The sequence below is a fragment of the Numida meleagris genome, chromosome Z (assembly GCF_002078875.1).
Source record: "Numida meleagris isolate 19003 breed g44 Domestic line chromosome Z, NumMel1.0, whole genome shotgun sequence".
Lineage (NCBI taxonomy): Eukaryota > Metazoa > Chordata > Aves > Galliformes > Numididae > Numida > Numida meleagris.
Window position 1 is genome coordinate 62,285,928 of NC_034438.1, and position 17,826 is coordinate 62,303,753.

The window sequence follows — 17,826 nt, forward strand, 5'->3', positions numbered from 1 at the left end:
CCCCCCCCCACCCTTCTCATCCAGCTTCATCTATTCTCCCTCCTTTGGCCTCAGCACACCAGGGGGGATCTATCACAAAGTGCAAGCTACCTCTGCAGCCCTGGTCTTGCCTCTCCACTTGCTTCTTCACTCTCGACCACTGGAGTTTGGACAGTTTCACCTGGTAAAGGAAGAGAAGAGAGGTCAGTGCCTCCCTGTTCCTCCAAGCCCAGCAGATTTTCTCACTGCTTGGGCTGCCCAAGCAATGGCATCTGGCCATCACTGTGCCAGGCTCCAGCTGAAGAGCTGGTGCAGAGGCTGTGTACGACCAGGATTTGTAGAGGGTAAAAGCCACCACCACAAAGCAATGAGGCTTAAACCCCTGGGCTACCTCAGTGCACAGCAGCCTCAGGTCTGCTTACTTGAATCTCATTTTCCACGACGGGTAAGAAAAAGAGATGATTATTTAAGGACAAGACCTGCTCTCACGTTCTTCCCCACTCGACCTCCCCAAGCGCCGGAGTCCTGGTGGGAACCGGACGAGCGAGCCGCTCATTCAGGGAGCCGGGCAGAAAGCGGAGGCTGCAAAAACCACCCCCTTCCCCCGCTCCTCCTCCTCCTCCTCCTCCCCTCCCGCCGCGGGCTCCGCGCCCCCTCCCCGGCCGCGTTCGCCCCCTCCCCGGACTCGGCCAGGCCTCGGCGCGGAGCTCCCGGCGCCCCCGCGGAGCCTCGAGGCCCCGGGGCGGAGGCCGGCGGAGGAGGGGGGGGTGCGGGGCCTCCTCCTCACACCTTCCCGGCGAGGGGAGCCGCGGGGAGCTGTGTCCCCTGCGCGGGGCTCGGCTGTCGGCACGGTGGAAGGGAGAGGGTGGGGAGGTCGAGGTGGAGGGCGTGAGACAAAGGCGGAGGCCATGAAGGTGTGGCTATGCCGCCTGGCTGAGGCGTCCGGAGGGCTTTTCCCCAAGGAAAGGGGCTGGAGGCGCTCGGGCATCCCACGAGAGGCGAGGAGGTGGAAGGGCAGACCTGGGCGACCTCTGGGTGCTTTCAGCCTCTGTTCTCCCCTTTTTCCTCAAGAGCTCGCATTTCTGTGCCCAACCAAAAATTCACCCAGAAACAGGCTCTCCTCTTCTCAGCGAGACTTCCTCCATGAGCTCTGTCAGGGGCCTGAAACACTGTCTGATTTACTGTGAATGTCAGATATTTTTTCTCTGTAAATATTTTAGGCAAAGTAGAAATAGTAAACCTTTGCTCAGGCTGCCAAATGTCTCCCATGACAAATCATTGTTTTCAGATGTTCAGATTTGTGTGAGAAAACCCAACAAAGAGAAGATATTTGGGCGGTCTCAATCCTAGAGCATATATTGTTAGAGGAAGAAAAAAACCTATTCGCTATATCATTGTCCAGAGATGATGAAAAATATTATTTTCATTACACACTTTTTTAAGCACAGGTTTTATGTTACTGACTCAACAATGATTATCATTTTAAATGTGAACCACAGACCCTAAATGGCTCTTTATGAGAAACCATTGTTTTGAAATATCTGAAATTAATTAGACTGTGGCTTTGGCCAATGTGCAAATATCAAACTGAGCATCTGTGAAGAAAAAGGCTTCCCATCACTTGAAGGAATATTATGGATCTGAAGTACAGACTATCAAGGAAAATCTCACTCATCTCACATAGGTTCTCTTGACCCATCTTCTGTGGCTTGACAGTCACATTTCCTTTGTCTTTTCTTGTGCTTTTTTTTCCTTTTTTTTTTCCTCCCCAGCTGCTATGTTCAAAAAGCCTGACATAAAAGATGTCAAAGAAATAATGTAATTTGGGTGCCGGCTGCACCGCCGTCAGTTCAGGCAAATCAAAGGTCCCTGTAAAGTTGCTCCATTTGGATGACCTGCTCTGGAGGTCCCACTTTCCATGCCCTTCTGCCTACTAACAAGACATGCCATGAGAGCTGCACTGACAATGAACATGGGTCCGATCTTCCTTGTAATTGTACAGAAATGTATATTGCTTCCTGATTCTACTACTGATTCCACTATCTAAACCAGTGTGTTTTCAGAAACAGTAAATTCTTTTGAGACAATAGACTTTGACAAGTTTTTATACTGTATTTAAGAAAAGCTTTTGCCAGTTGTTCTCTTTCCTGCTAGTCACACTAATTTTTAGAGATAAATTAAAAACCTTCAAGTTAGTCAGTTTGAGCAGCGGAAGTGAGCACAACCATATTATGGAAGAAAACACATGATGGCTTATGTCAATGTTTCTTTTGTGGCAAAACCCTTCTCCATGCTCTGTATTTCTGTAGCTGAGGAGGGAGCACTAAGCTATGAAAAACTGTGAATAGAGTGTTTCATTTGGTATCAGAACAAGCCACAGTTGATGGTTAGGTATTATATCTGTGTTAAATGTAATGATTCAGACACCACATTATCTTCAGTAAGATAGCCAGCTTCCAGGGCAGCATTTGTTGGGAGGAGCTCCAGGGCATGAAGTCAGCAGCCTTTGACTGTGGCAAAACCTCCCTTCCTGCACCTACATTTTTCTCCTACGTTTTGATGCTCCCTTCTGTCCTGCCCTGATATTTCTGCCCCGATGCTATGGGTGAGGGGCCACTCTGGAATACTTTCATTTGTGTAGGGTGTCAATATTTCCACAGCTAGTCTCCCTGAAATCCATGTTGGAAGCTAGTAATGTTTGGTTCTGCTCCATATATGCAAAAAATTTCAGGCTTTATCTTTAAATTGGTCTCAAAGAGCAGTCTGCTTTATGCAGTCAGATCCAACTCTTGAAGGAACAGTTGCTTTCCAGTTTTGGGGTGTTAGCTGTTAGCTGTTTGGGGTGGAGCAGGTCACCGATGAGGTCCTCATCCACAGTGATCCCTGTGAAGAGTGAACACAGTACAAGGAAAGTGAGGAGGGAAGAAACTAGGCAATGTATCAGTGTGGGGCAGCCTGGGCCATAGTCAAGTGTTGTGCTAATCCCTGCTGTCTTGGGCTTCCTCTGATAAACTCCATCCTGGACAACCATTATTTTTATTTTGATAACTCAGTGGCTGCATCATGAGCTTCAGCGCAGAAATAATCCCAAAGAATCAAATGTAGTTGTGTTTCCTTACTGTTACCAAATGAAGTGAGTCTTTCATAACTTTTTTTTTTTTTTTTTTTTTAGTATGATACAAAGATACCACCACTGTGCAAAGAAAAGCTTGCTGGGTCTGGTAGGGTGAGCTCCTGAAACGGATCAAGAGAGATTTTCTTAACTAATCTCTTTTTCCTGGGCCTTCTCATCCCTCACTAATGCAATAACAAACATTAGCAAAAAGATTAATCCTAAACCCACTGAAGTCCCTAGAAAGACCCCGCTGACTCCACAAGTATCAGTTGGTAGTTTTTTCCCCTTTGCCACGTTTGAAGGAAAGCAAAGAGATAAAATGGAAAAGGAAGGTCCTGAAAACAGGAGAGTGTTAGGCAGCACGGTTTTTTTTCTTGTCTTCCATCGTGCATGCAAGACTCTGCTTTTCCTCTCCAGGACCACTTTTGAAAGATTAAAATAAAAAGAAATTTTGGAAGGAGTGAGGAAGCAAGTAAAGAGAGACAGAGGTCCATGTCTACAGAGAAAGTCGACCCATCTCAAGGAGTTGAGTGCAAGAACGTAGAAAGAGTGGAGTCAGGCCTATCCCTGTTATTGCTGACTGGCTCTCAGATGTGGCCAGGATAATCTCTGAGATGCCTTAATTTCAAATAATTTACATAAAAAGGGTGACAGGGTCTGCAGATACCTCTTGCAATGTTATATGCAGTTGAGAGAATTCTTGGAGTAGTGCCACGGATGTCCCCCATGGAGGACCTATTGCTTCCTTGATATCAACCTGTCTTACACAGTGGTACAGAGATATGTGTACTCACCTTTTCTGCCACAGAACATCTCTCTATAGGGCTGAGTGTGAAGGCAGGGCTGCTCAGGGCTCCTGCAGCAGCACTGGTGGTTTTCTGCTCTACCTTCTGCTTGTCACTGCTGCTGTTGGCCCCTAGGCCTTACACTGCCTGGGGAGAATAGGTCTGATGAAAACTACTATGTTCTACTGTGTGCACTATGATTTTTAGTGCTTGTTTCTAAAGGAAATTAAAGGAATTGTGATATTGGAGAAGCCCATCTTGCATCTAACAGTAAGCGTGAATCACTGTGGTAGCAGAGAAAGCAGTGAAAGCAGGAAGCAGCTTCACCATAAAGGCCTAATGTACAAATTGAAATAGTTGAAGGAAGAAACTTGGTCATGATTTTTGAAGCAATCTCACTGCTTCAGAGGGTCAGTCCTTGGCGAAGTTTGGAACTCCAGGCAAGCAGTGCAGGGGAGGATATTTCTTTGGGGCAGCCTCAAACTCCAGGCACCAGGCAGTGAAGCTGAAAAGCTTGTGCATACTGAAATTAGGGCACTCTGCCCACTACCACCTCCCAGAGACACATGCTTCTGTTATCTTTAACTGCTGAAGGAAGGATAAAATGAGGCTTTTCTGGGATCCAGGTATTAATGAAATGTTTCCTCTTATCATCATGAGTGAGGACTCCCAGGATGGGGGAGAAGGGGAACAACTATAGCATTCATAACATTGGTTACAGGAGCTAAAAATGTGCCTTCTGGTGTAAAATCAGACAAAAGTAGCACGGACTTTGTAAGACTTTTCCATGCTAATGCCAGTGAACCTACTGCAGCTGCTAGGTAGACACAGGAGTGCAGCCATCTCTCATTCGACCTGGACACCCTGGACACCTTCCACACAAATCCCCCAGCAGCTGACATCTCCATGCCCACAGCACTGAGATAACAGCTGGTGCTATCTGTGCTGGTGGTGACATGCTGCAGGGTAGATAAGGAGCTCTCACACTGGGGCTGCCTCCCACATTGGTATGGCTTGCCTGGGATCTGCCAAAATCTGCCGCCATATGGGTACTTTGCAATCACCTTGGGATCTTCCTGCTGGTGCTGCCAGCAGTCATGACCAGCCAAGGAAGAAGGGGGCTGCGGTACAATGAACACAGACAAACTCACCTGGCTGGTATTTTATTTCAGAGAGTTGGTTTGGATCTGCTCGAATTAAGAGAGGATCCATTTCTTTTCCTTGCTTTTATCCTTAGCTACATGCACAGAGTATTCAGAGGAATGCCAGCCTGCAGGCTGCTTGATCTTTTTCTTTCTCTTTGCTTTTGATCCCCCTATGCCGACGCATGAGATGCATAGGTGATGTTGTGGCTGTGGTGGTCACAGTACGGTAGGAGAGGATTTTTGCAGACTGCTTTCTGGCTAGTTCCTGTTAACTATTCCACCTCCCTAAACTGCATGGGGCCTATCAGGAAAGCGAAGTAATAGGGAGTGTATAAGTTAGAGGAAATCCCAAAGCACGGAAGCAATAACTCATGGTGAAGTAAATGTTGGCTGGTCCTTTGGACAATGCTGCCGCATGGCAGTGATGACCAAGCTGTTTCAACAGAGTCCTTTAGGGAAAAGCAACCCTCCCCTCTTGCACGGAGCAAGTCTATATCACTGCAGGCTCAGGATGTTGCAAGAAGAGGCAGTGTGTCCCCAGAATGCTCTCGGAGAGCAGCTGAAGGAAGCTTGGGGGGGAGGTCTGCCTGCTTCTGAGCATGAAAGCATAAAATGACCTGGATGCAGTGAGACAGAAGCACTGTGAGAGACAAAGTGGCCTGGTTGCAGGAGAGGTCTCTCCTTGCACAGGCAGAGGGTTGAGGAGCAGCAAGGTGCCTTGGAAAAAGAGCAAAACAGGAGACACTGTAGCTGAAGGAGAATGGGTGTCAAAACGAACTCCAGAGAATGGCAAAAGTCAGGGGAAAAATACGTGTTTGTTTTGCTCCGTTTGCTTTTTAATGAAAATAAGCAGGCCAGTGTTTGAGAGCTGTTAGCATTTCATGCTGACCTGCAGCTGGTGCATTTTTCGCCCACTTCTGTCAGAATTTGACTTTGGTACTGAACGCTCATCAGACTTTGCCCCTTGCTTTACTTAGGCTTGGAATTGCTTATACAGCAAACACTCTCTGCTAGAGTCCTCATTAATCCAATCTTTGTTGAGGTTTCCTAGAGGAATTCCTATTTGGTAAACCAAACAGAATTAAAAGGAAGGCATCTGCACTCGGGACATTCATCTTGGGTTCTCGGGGCTGTATTGTCCCCATACATCAGGCTGTGCTCGCCCGGAGCCACCGCTCGCACTGCCCCCTGTGCGGGATTCGTTGCGGGTGTCGGTCCCGGCGGCCGCTAGGTGGCACTTCCCTTCTTGCAAATTACATCAATTAACTCGCCCCCGGTGCTTCTCATCAACGCTGGCGGCCCTGTTTGGTCGCTGTGAGGGATGGAAGAAGAAACGTAATTTTTAATTATCTTTTAAAGGCCATATCAGTGAATATTCCCTCATCTTTGATTTTTAATTTTTATTTTATTTTTCTTTGTTTTGTTTTTCAGGCTAGCAGAGTTCAGTGTAATTTCTTTTCCGGTTTTGCAGAAACTCATCCCAGCTGTACGCTGTGCATGTACCAAGGACCCTTTGCTCCAGAGATAGTGCCTGTTATTGAAAACAGACAGCCTTCAGTCTGGCTTGGCGCTCATTCCTCCCTTGTTGCCTTGGTGCCGGGCTCAAGCAATACACCATGAGAGAAGGGAAGGCTGAAACCTGTGGGCCTCCCAGCTACTCCTTTCACAGGGGGAGTTTAACAGGAGTGAAAGATTCAGAGTTTGGCTCAAGAAAATGTACACTTTCTTTAAAAAGAAAAAAGGAAAAAAGAAGCAGCAGCAGCAGCAGCAGCCAGGTTTCGCTGAGGATTATGTGACATTTCACCTTGTGTTTTAAGTTTCTATAAAGCCTAGTTTAGGTCAAACTGATTTTGGCAGAACACCAGGCATAACTAAGAGCTTCATATAGTTTCCATCTGAAAACATAAATCAAGCAGCAGGCTCGCGGGCAGCCCCGCCAAGCTGTGCTGAATCTCGCTGCCCCAGACAGTGAGGCTTTCAGCGAGTGCACTCCGATACCCGCCTTTGGCTATGGTGCGTAGATATGTAGCTTGTTTGTTTTGCAAAGCATCTGAGCATGAGGAGAAGAGAGAAGATAAGTGAAATGTGGCTTTTTCCACACTTGGAGGCTGCTCTCGTCTTCCTGGCCTCTGGCAAACAGTGGGTTCTTTTACACAGCCCAGAGTGGTTCAGGGGGCACATGGGATGCCAGTGGGGACACTGTGAGAAGATCCATACATCTTTTAATGTGTTTACATCATCCATGCTGCACCCAGGTATCCACCCATACTTGTACTCTCCCATCACCTGCGTCCCTCTTCATCTAGTCCTCTTCAATTTCCCATTGTGAAATAATTTAGTAGCCCTAAAGCCATGACCTGGTTAGTGGGCATGATGGTGATGAGCTGACGGTTGGACTAGATGATCTTAGTGGTCTTTTCCATCCTTAGCTATTCTATGATTCAAATAAAAATCAACACAGATAAAGTTTGATTTTTTTTTTCTCAGAATGTTCTGCTTTTATTTTAATTATTTTGTGGTTCTAGAGTCTGTGTGGGCTCTAGCAAAACCTCTCACATCACACAACCTCTGCTGATCACTCTCAACTTCTTACACTACTGTAGTAATTTCTCTCTGATTCACAGAGGACTGGACTATTTCTGCCTTGAGCATTTGATATCCCTCAGAATTAATGCCCTTTAAAACTTCCTAACATACTCCAGCCCATTCTGCTGCTTTCAGCATTGTCCTGATGACTTTCAGCACACCACTCCATACTACAGATTCAGTGCCTTATGGACAAATACTAATTATGTCACTGTGGCCATGCACTGCAGTCATTTCCTTATATGCATTCCAGATACGCAAGACGGGGAAAAAAAAGAGAGAGAAAAAAAAGTGAACAGGAGTATGACACACAGGATGGATGTAAGGTGAGGATATTTTTCCCTGTTTCTGCCATACTGCAAGGCTGGTAAGGAGAAGCAGCTGGGGAAAACTTTACAGGGTCTTTCCTTCTTGCAGAGTGTGCCTGGTGTCTTCTGTTTATATGAGTCTTTCACGAGTGTGTGGCATATCTGCCTCCTTCCTGTGCCTCCCTGCTCTTGGGAAAACACTCTTACTCTGCAAGCTGAAGAACTCCTCACTCACCAGTTGTGTTTGGGTGCCCGTGTGGGAGCAGGACCGGAGCCCTGCCGGTGCCCCTCTCACAGCGTCACTGCATGCTGCTGCGTTTCCTCCGAACCCAAAACCCCTTCGCTGGCACAAGGCAGAACAAATCATGGGTGGTGATACCTGTGTTGCATGTATCTGCTTAACAAGCCTTGTTCCTCTCAATTCAATTAAATGGCTGTGAAACGAATGAGAAGAGGGCTGAGCAGGGCAAACGGGAAGAGACTGTTTTTACTTTCATTGCTTTGTGCAAAATTTTGCTTTTTTTTTTTCTTTTTGAGGCAGGAGTGGAGTGAAATCCATCTCAACCATTATCTTAAGTGGTAAAGTTGAGGAAATCTTTATATTGTTAAGTTTTTTATTCATTCTTTTACAGCTAAATGCAAAATGGTATAGTTCATTAAAAATCTAGCTTAAAAATGGCCCTTAGGATACAAAGTAGCAATAGGCCTTTCATTACCTTTGGGTTCACAGTTAAAATACCTGTGGACATATCAGTCTCACTTTGGGACAGTTCTTGTGGTTGGAGTGTGTCAGCCATCCAGCCAAACAAGCCCTGTGGCAGGAAAAGCTATGGAGACACTTGCTGATTCTTAAGACTGAAGGTAATGTGTGTGACATGAGCAAACTGGAAACCAGCTCCATCAATATAAACTCTAGAAATCTCGTGGCTGTGCTGATTGTGGGCCATAACAGACCCTAGTCCAAGGAATAGAGAAAACATGAGAGAGGAGTTGCTGGCAACTGAGAATTAACACATGCATAAGCCAGCAAACCAACACAGGCAGGATCAGGAGGAGCTCAGGAAAGGAGAGAAGTATGACATCTCTGTTGAAAGAAGAGGGGCCATGAGATCTCTCTCATGAGATCTCACATTGTAATAGCCAACCATTCATGAAAACAATTACTGGAGCCTTGAAGGGAAACTTTTTATAGAATCACAGAATCACCAAGGCTGGAAAAGATCTCTAAGGTCACCTAGTCCAACCGTCCACCTACCACCATATTGCCCGCTAAAACATGTCCCTTAGTACAATACCTAAATGTTTCTTGAACGCTTCCAAGGATGGTGACTCAACCACATCCCTGGCACCCCATTCCAATCACTCTTTTGGAGAAGAGAGTGATAAGGCCTCCCCTGAGCCTCCTCTTCTTCAGACTGAACAATCCCAGCTCCCTCAGCTGCTCCCCATCAGGCTTTTGCTCCGGACCCCTCACAGCTTTGCTGCCCGTCTCTGGACACACTCCAGGGCCTCAATGTCTTCCTTGCAGTGAGGGGCTATCAAGGACCATCAACATCCCTGGTCCAATTTTTTTCTGATTTTCCATGGAATTAGGCGGATCCTTAAGGATTAGTTTGTAATTTTAACTTGTGGGATATATATGTGCAACCCCACAGCTGTTGTTTACCAATATGTTTTTACATTTTTGTTATTTTTCACGACTATTATTTATTTTTAGATGTTATTATTAGACTAGCCCAAGTTTCAAAAAGAAGAAAGAATTGACGGTATCCTTATCTCTTAACGAGATCCTATATTTTTACAGGGTTCGAGGCCAATCCAAGCACAGTAGAAGACAGCTCACTGCCATAGTTTCTCTATAATCCTTGTAATTTCCTAGTAGTAGAGTTGGTTTTTGTAGTGGTAGAAAGCACATACACACAGACTTTTGTGAATATGGAAAAATGTCTTTTGAACAAAGGATTACAGAAGGAAACACTAACACTAGCATAGCTTCAGCTGTTGAAGGGCATAGCCAGGGCTGATGAAGGATACAGGAAAGTGATCCGTTTTAGGCTGAGATTCACATTCTGGGGCACTGAGGGATGCATCTGCCACTGGCTTTAATGCTCATCACAGGGCTGCTCCAACCAAAGCCACCTCCAAGCTGAGAAGCTGCCACCAAAAGGCAGCAGCAGCACAGCTCCTGTATAGCACAAAGGAGCCTTAGTTGAACCGTGTATCACGTGTCTTTGTAAGGAATAGATATTAGAGGCCTTCTGCTCACATTTGCCCATATATTAACATTTCTACTGCCATGCAGAAAGTCACACAAGAATGTTTTTCATATTCCTAACTTGAAAAAGTGCTCCCACAGACAGCAATTCCATTGCTGGATCCCAGATAGCAAATGAAAGCTCTCACTGAAAGGGACCTACACAATGACCTTTTCAGCTTAAGCGCTGTACAGCCAGCCCTTTCTTAGAGCAGCTGGTGCTCTGCTAGCAGCCAGACAAACTGAAAAGAGTGGATATTTTAATATTGCAGCCATTTCTAGTTTGGCGTGGGGCATCATCCTACAAACCTTACTAATCATCCCCAAAGCCTTTCTAATTACCCTTCCCTGAGGTGCACCCACACTGGTTTGAACAGGTAACCCTTCCAAGGATCAACTTCTAAATAGTAAATGCTCAATCTTTCTGTATTCCATCAGCATACAGGAGTGAGTATGGTATAAAATATACCTTGCCACCCTAACACAAAATATAAAAGCTGCAGTGTCCGTGCTTGCATTCCTGCAAGCTCTGAGGTTGAAATTTCTCTTCTTGTCCTTCTTATACTGTGTTTTTGTAATTAGCTCCACTCTGCTAGTGCTCGGAGGTCGTGTTCTTGACGCTCATATAGAATGCCAATGTGATAAATAACACTGAGAGTTTGATACATGGGGCTCACAGAAATATTGTGGCTGTCCTTTTAACTTGTATCATTTTTCATTGATTTACCATGAAAATGTAAGGCAAATGCTTTTATTGTATAATGTGACAGCACTGTGAGTTGCTAAAGAGACATTTTAAAGTTCAAAATGTCAGAAGCATGGGCTCTTTAGAAATGAGCATTTCAGTGTTGTCTTTTCTAACCTAGTTGCAGAGAAAAATAAGTTCAGAAATCATAAATTTTCACTTTCTTTTATTGTCATTAGAAATGCCTCTACCTACAGCCCAGTCAACAGCAATTCAGCTGTGATTCATGGTTTTTAAGCCTGAATTGTGACAAAAGAAGTCATAAATTGCAGGAATTATTTTACTTTAAAGATGATGGAGTATCTACTCTGACCAGAAGGCTTTTAATCTATTATATTTCTTAAATAAATATGCCTAAGCAACTAATCACTTGCTATTAGCAGTCTTGTATGATCACTTCAACTAGCATAACACTGTATCATTTAAATAAACTGGCAGAGTCCACAGGAGAGATTTATGGGACTTAATTTCTCAGCTCACACTTGCATTCACAGCAAATCCCAGAATGTAGCTGGCGGCCAATGTTTGTTGGAGCTGTTTATTTCATATTTTGAAAGAAATTAAAATACTTGTTGGGTAGTTTTTCCTTGTATATGCTCTATGATAAATAAAAAACTATATTAAGTAAAATAAAAAAGAATGGGATGACAACAATGCCTCTGGATGATATGATGGCATTGGAAAATGCTTATTTCATCATGACAGCATGTTATCTCTCCAACAGGAAAGCTGTGATCAGGGCCAGCAAATGCTTTGTTGCTCTGCTCAGAGTTACAGAAGTCCAACTGATGTACAGAGGGGCTGTCCTGAGAGGGTCCAGGCTGCCCCAGCTGCCAGATATCCACACGTTCTGATGGCTTACATTCTGCATGGTGCCCAAGCAGGTCATATCAGAGCTTGTGTGATGAACACAGGCCATCCGTCTGTTGTGCTGGTCAACACAAGAGATGCACGGGGATTTTTTTTAAAGCTGTTCCAAGTATGAAGATAATGAAAGAAAAGCTGAGCATGAAGAATCTTGATAATGCTGATAGGGAAAGACACAACTCTTAATGCAATCCTTTGCAGAGGGGTTCCCATTCTTCAAGGGAGATAGGAAAAGGCCAAAGCATCCACATTGCTTTGTTCACATAAGACCTGGCAGCCCTACCAGCACTTCTTGCCTATAACCACCAGAGCTGCAGAGGGAACAGATATTTTTTAACTGCTAGTTGAAAAAGAATAGAGGATAGCAAGAGAGGCCATTATTTTGGTCTGATCCAGTGTTAATTGATTTCAGTCCTCTGAAAAATGTATTTGGGATTAAGCACATATTCTCATCCTTAAGAAATAATTTTGCTTAGGTCTATAATTTTAACTTAAAGAGATCAAGAACAAAATTCCAAACTGAACGGAAATCTCCCAAACTATCTGAAACATTGCTTGGACTTCTATTGCTTTGCAGTTTCCAGTCTTTTTGTGGGGTTTTGGAGGAGTTTTAAAGGACAAACAACTTGGCAAAAATCAAATTTGATTTTGTAAAGTCTTATGATATCACCAGTTATGTATTTTTCATAGAAATTTTTTTAGCCAGCTCTAACAAACAAAGTTAGTAGTCAGAAGAGGCGTATGGCAACCACAGTAAACACAGCTCAGAAAAGTGACTATTTCCCATTATTAAACACTACATCAGCTGGAAGTGAAAATGTAAATAATTTCCCTGTTTGTAGGACAGTACTTTCTCCAAGCAGCGTTTCTTTCTTCTTTAATCACTGCTTTCAAGATCTTCGCACTGACAGAGATGAGGTAAGGCATCACAAAGATACACAGAGGCAGATGGAAAGCAAATGCAGCTTTTTCTTGTCTTGAAGTGATAGGATACAAATGCTTGCGTGCCAGCTGCTTGCCCAGGAGTATCTAAAACACCCAAACCCTGGGACAAGGCATGGCACAGAGGTTTGCCATCCGTGGTGTGGTTGTAGAGACAAGAGTAGAGGCTCCCCACATGCCCTAGGCCAGGAGCAGGATGGTGATGGAGCCCAACAGTGTCCCAGATTTGTGCTGGGGCTTGTGGGGGTCCACACAGCATGGTGAAGCCTTGTCTGCCATGAACTCCAGCTGTTAGCTCCTCACACCCTCTGGGAGCCTGCATGCCTTTATGGATGGCTGAAGGACAGCTTCCATGGCGATCACTCATCTTCCATGTTCTTCAGAAGTGTCTCTAAAGAAACATGGCCTGGTGGGTCCAACCTCTTCTACCACTTCAGGCTCTGTGACTTGTATGTGGTTTCTGCAGGCATCTTCTACCAGCCCAAAGATTTCCATTAGTTTCCTTGGTGCTTTCAGGGGAAACCACTTATTTGTGAAAGCTTGTGGTATTCTCCTCTATAGATTTTCCTTAGGATCTTTAGCTCTTCACCTTGAATGAATCATTCTGATCTTGGTAAGAAAGGGTGTACCATCCAATAATTTGCTGTGATTGAGTAGTAGTCATGCACTATGACATCTGTGCAAGAGTAAAATTTCTTGTAAGGAACAAGAATGTTTTTGTGTGCTAGTATTTTAGAAGATGAATGGCCTAGCATTAAAGTTTTTGTTTTTTTTTTTTTTTTGTCTTGTTTTTGTTGCTGTTTTAATAGGCCCAAACTTTCAGTCTGCATGTAAGCACAGATGATACCTGAAGAAATATTATGCAGAAGGTCAGTGTTTCTTACTAAGACTTAAGCCACCTATAGCTGTGTCAGTGTACAGCTCTGGAGCAGAAGTTGCATACCAGGAGCAGGGCCCAGGGTGGATCTGGACAATGTTCTGGTTTGGGTCTAAACTGCGTAGGACATGTTTAGACAATCTGACTTTTTGTACAGGTGACACATGAGAAAATTTACACAGCTTGGTCCTCTTTCTTCAGAATCTTGCATATGAGAGTTCTTGAGGGACTTGTGTGGTATTCAGATAAAATCAGATAAAAAGATCTTTTATATTTTGGGATGGCAAAAGGAATCTCAAGATGAGTGCCATTTCTCAACCTCTTATCCCAGCTAAGAAGTATTGCCAGGTTTATATTTAAGTACCTGCTGTGGAGGAGAGAGAGGAGAACGAAGCATCAGTATCTGCTGGCAAGTTACAGATCAGTTTTCTGATGGTTCCAGGTTCTTCTGTCTTATCAGTGACTTACTTAACTTTGCATACATTGACAGCACCCATCACTGATTTATTTTGGACATTGCAAGTGAAGAAGAGAATTGACAAAGATGGCACACTTTTGTTTTCATTTTTGAAGACAGTGGAAGAGGAGCTCCCCACTCTGCATAGCTCTGGTCTTGATTCACGATGTCAGATCATCCTCAGTCCCTCTGCTCAGGCAGCAGAAAGCCAGGGCATCTTCATTGGTCCCATCTGAGAGAGTAAAGATGTCCACCTAGTAATACTGAAATGCGTGGTAATTTAACCTACAGGGACATGCCTTCTCCCTGCTCACATATTCTGTTCTCATCACCCTTTAAAATTAATTGGCTGGGTTCTGTAGGAAGTAGTTTTCCAGAATCTAAATATTCCCTTTTATTTAGTTTGTGCTTGTTTTATGGAAAGCAACATGTTTTCAGGTCAGTGGTCAATGGAATTCTTTTTACAGCTGCCTCCTCCTGTTTATCTTTATCTGTCAGTAAAGTAAACTCTCTTCTAGTTGTTTAGAAATGAATGTATTCTGCACCGCTGTATCTGGGCATGGCTCCGTTGCGGCAGAGCATGAGCCATCATTAACACTACAGGCAGCATCAGAAAGCTGTGCACTGCCCAACAAGAGGCTCAACCCTGCTGACTGCTGCAGGATGGGTATGGCATGAAGACTCCTGCACTGCTGGCTTTCCTTCTGAGCATCCAAAAGCAATCTAGAGCCTCCACTTAAAGCCTCAGCCCAGGGCAGGAACAGTCATTCACTGGAAAGCACCACTGAAACACACTGCATGTCTCTAAGTGATAGCCTTGTGTTTTGGAAGCAGCCGACAACACGCCTATGCTCCAGCCGGCTTGTGCCTTTCCCTTTCCATGAGAAAGCATCTCCAAGAGGCTGCATTTTTTCTTTTATTTGTCTACACGCTCTCGCTGTAGCTATGTTCTTTTCATAACAACCCTACACTAACCATACATCATTAACCTGTGGAGACAGAAACTTCATTTTAACGTTTTCCTGTAAGCACTGTGCAAACTGAGGGCATAATACTAATGTCTTTTTTTCTTTTTTTCTTTTTTTCTTTTTTTTTTCCCTGTCTACTCTTTAAATATAACAAAAAGGGAGGCCAGCTTTAAGAAACAAACAAAAAAAAACAATCTAAGGTGGAGGATCCAAATCTGAATTATATTCTGGTAGAAAAGAGTGTGCAGGTGGTAAAACATCTGTTCTCTCTCTGGGCTTTAGGTATCCGGCATGGGCTCATGCTTAGCAACTCTTTCCTCTTCCATGTGTGTTTCTTACAGAAAGTTTAACACTTACTTGTTGCAATCTCTACAGCATTTTAAAATTCAAAATAGTCATAGAAAAATGCTCCAGGTGGTAAATCACATTATTTTCCGTAGTTTCTACAATAAAGATTCCCCTCTAAGTCACAATAGCAAGCACTTTGCCTTGTGCAAAGTTTGGGAACACTCCTAATAGAGACACCAATGCTGACCCAGTGTGGTGATATCCCTAAGAACAAAAAGTGTTTCTGGCCCTTGTTTCTGCACCTTAGGGCAAGAAACTTTGTATCAAGAGATCTCAGAAAATCCCACAGTGTCTTGAAAGTCACAAGACGAAGTCTGTCAGGATATAATTAACAGATGTAGACAGCCGCTATCTCAGCATGACTAAGCTAGTTTTATGCTGGATAAACCCAAATTGTATTTATTTTCATTTCACAACATGTTCATAATTTTAATGAGCCAATGTGAGATACAAACAGGAAAGCAAGGCACTGTGACCAATCCCCCCTGAACTGCTGGGCTTGGTATGTTAATGGACAAAACCAACACAGAAATTTCAGTGAAACACAAATCTTCCAAAAAGATTGAGCAACGCAGCTGGCAGGGAGGCAGCCTCTATCATCACGCACTTGTGACCGGACCAAGCAGTTGCAATAACAAGATCTTAAGAGTATGGTACTTCACTCCAAAGCACTCTGTGACAGATGCCAACTGCAACAATTAGTCAGCAAAATGCATTTGTTGGGCTGAAACAGAAGAGTTGTCTTTTCATGGAGGGCAACGCTACACAAATAGGTAGTAAAATATGTGGAGACCAAGACACATATGGGAAATGGAGGAAAACACACAGGTGGACAAAGGGCTCCGAAGCAAGTTTGACCCGAACTATCTGCAGCCTTACTGTTCCTGCTCCTGAAGCAGAAAATGAATTTTCTCTACAACTGGCCACTGCTGGGGAGCTCCAAGATGCTCCACAGTTGTACTTGTCCACCAGCACTGTCAATGCCAGTGTTGTCCCAGTGTTCCCTGCCATGGATAAGGATTTTCCTTGCATCAGTCACAAATCTGTGCTTCTTATTTAAGAAGTAATTGTGTGGTGTACTCAGAGCATCACACTGAGAAAACTTGATACAAAATCTCACAACACTGGCTGAAGCCCAGCTCACTTTGTGGCGCTAAATGCCATGGCAGAGCATTACTTGACCTCTGAAGACTGAAGAAACGGTGATTTAGCACTGGACCACTAAGCTTTGAGCTTGGGTGGAAGGAGACAGCGACTGCATTTGTGCTGTGGAGCAGGAGGACCTATCTACCCTGTAGAAGAGGGTAGTACAGAGCCCTGAGGAGTTAAATGGCATTCCACAGAACTCCACTCAGTGCTTGCAAGCCAAAATTTCCTAGGTTATTGTACACCTGTTTATGTAGGGATTTCCCATTTGCTCTTGCAACTGCTTTACATACAGACATACAGCAGCCTGCTAGCATGCTACACCCAAGGGAACTGTAATGGCTGGCTCAGGGCACAGTTCTACTCTCCTCAGCACCCATCCCCAGCATTGTTGATCTTCATAGGGACAGGTAGGCATGGGGCAATAAGGGTGGTGATGCCCCCAGCATTTGTCCAGCCTGCAGACACTGCCATCTCAGGGGACTTTGAGAGCCAGTGTGTAGCAATCCTTTTCCATACTTTCATTCCCATTCCTCTGGGAGCTGTGTTAGCCTTCAGCATCCACAGTATCTTTTGGCAAGGAGCTCCAGAGGTCTACATTGCATTGCATGAAGAACCACATCCTTTTGTTTGTTTTTGCTTGTTTCATTTGTTTGTTGGCTCTAGTTCAACTACCTTTGATGCTCCATTACTCACTCCCTCAGATATTCCCTGCAGCTTCTTGCTACTTTCCAAACCCTTTCTGCTCATATTGCAGTCATTGTGCATCCTCATGCATATCCTCTGCAGATTTCAAAAGTCAGAGGATACTGGAAAGTGACCTAGGATTTCTTCTCAGGATTTTGAATGGCCACAAACTGATCCATCACAGATCTTACAGCATGGTTGCATGGGATTTGGGGTTTGAGTCAGTTCTAGTTCCAGAGTTGCTACACTCAGTTAAACTCACAAGTGTGAGAGTTTATATTCTGAAATTATACAAAGCCTCAAACCCGTTTTTGGCACAGCTGGAGAGCTGAGAGCATCCCTCAATGGAGAAAGCAGGAAGTGAAGGATGACCTCTCAAGCTGCACCCATCACCAGAATGCACCAAAGGCCAACACAAGACCAGGACCACCAATAGAAACTCAATCTGCAGCCTAGACTCTTCCTTCTTGTTGGTGAAAAGTCAAGCTCATGCTTTCCAAAACCTGGGCCAGAAACAACTCCACTCCTTCAAACCACAGCTGGGGACAACACTCTCTGTGCATTACCCAGATCATCAGTGCCCATCTGTGCATCATGTGCTCTGCTTCTTTTCCATC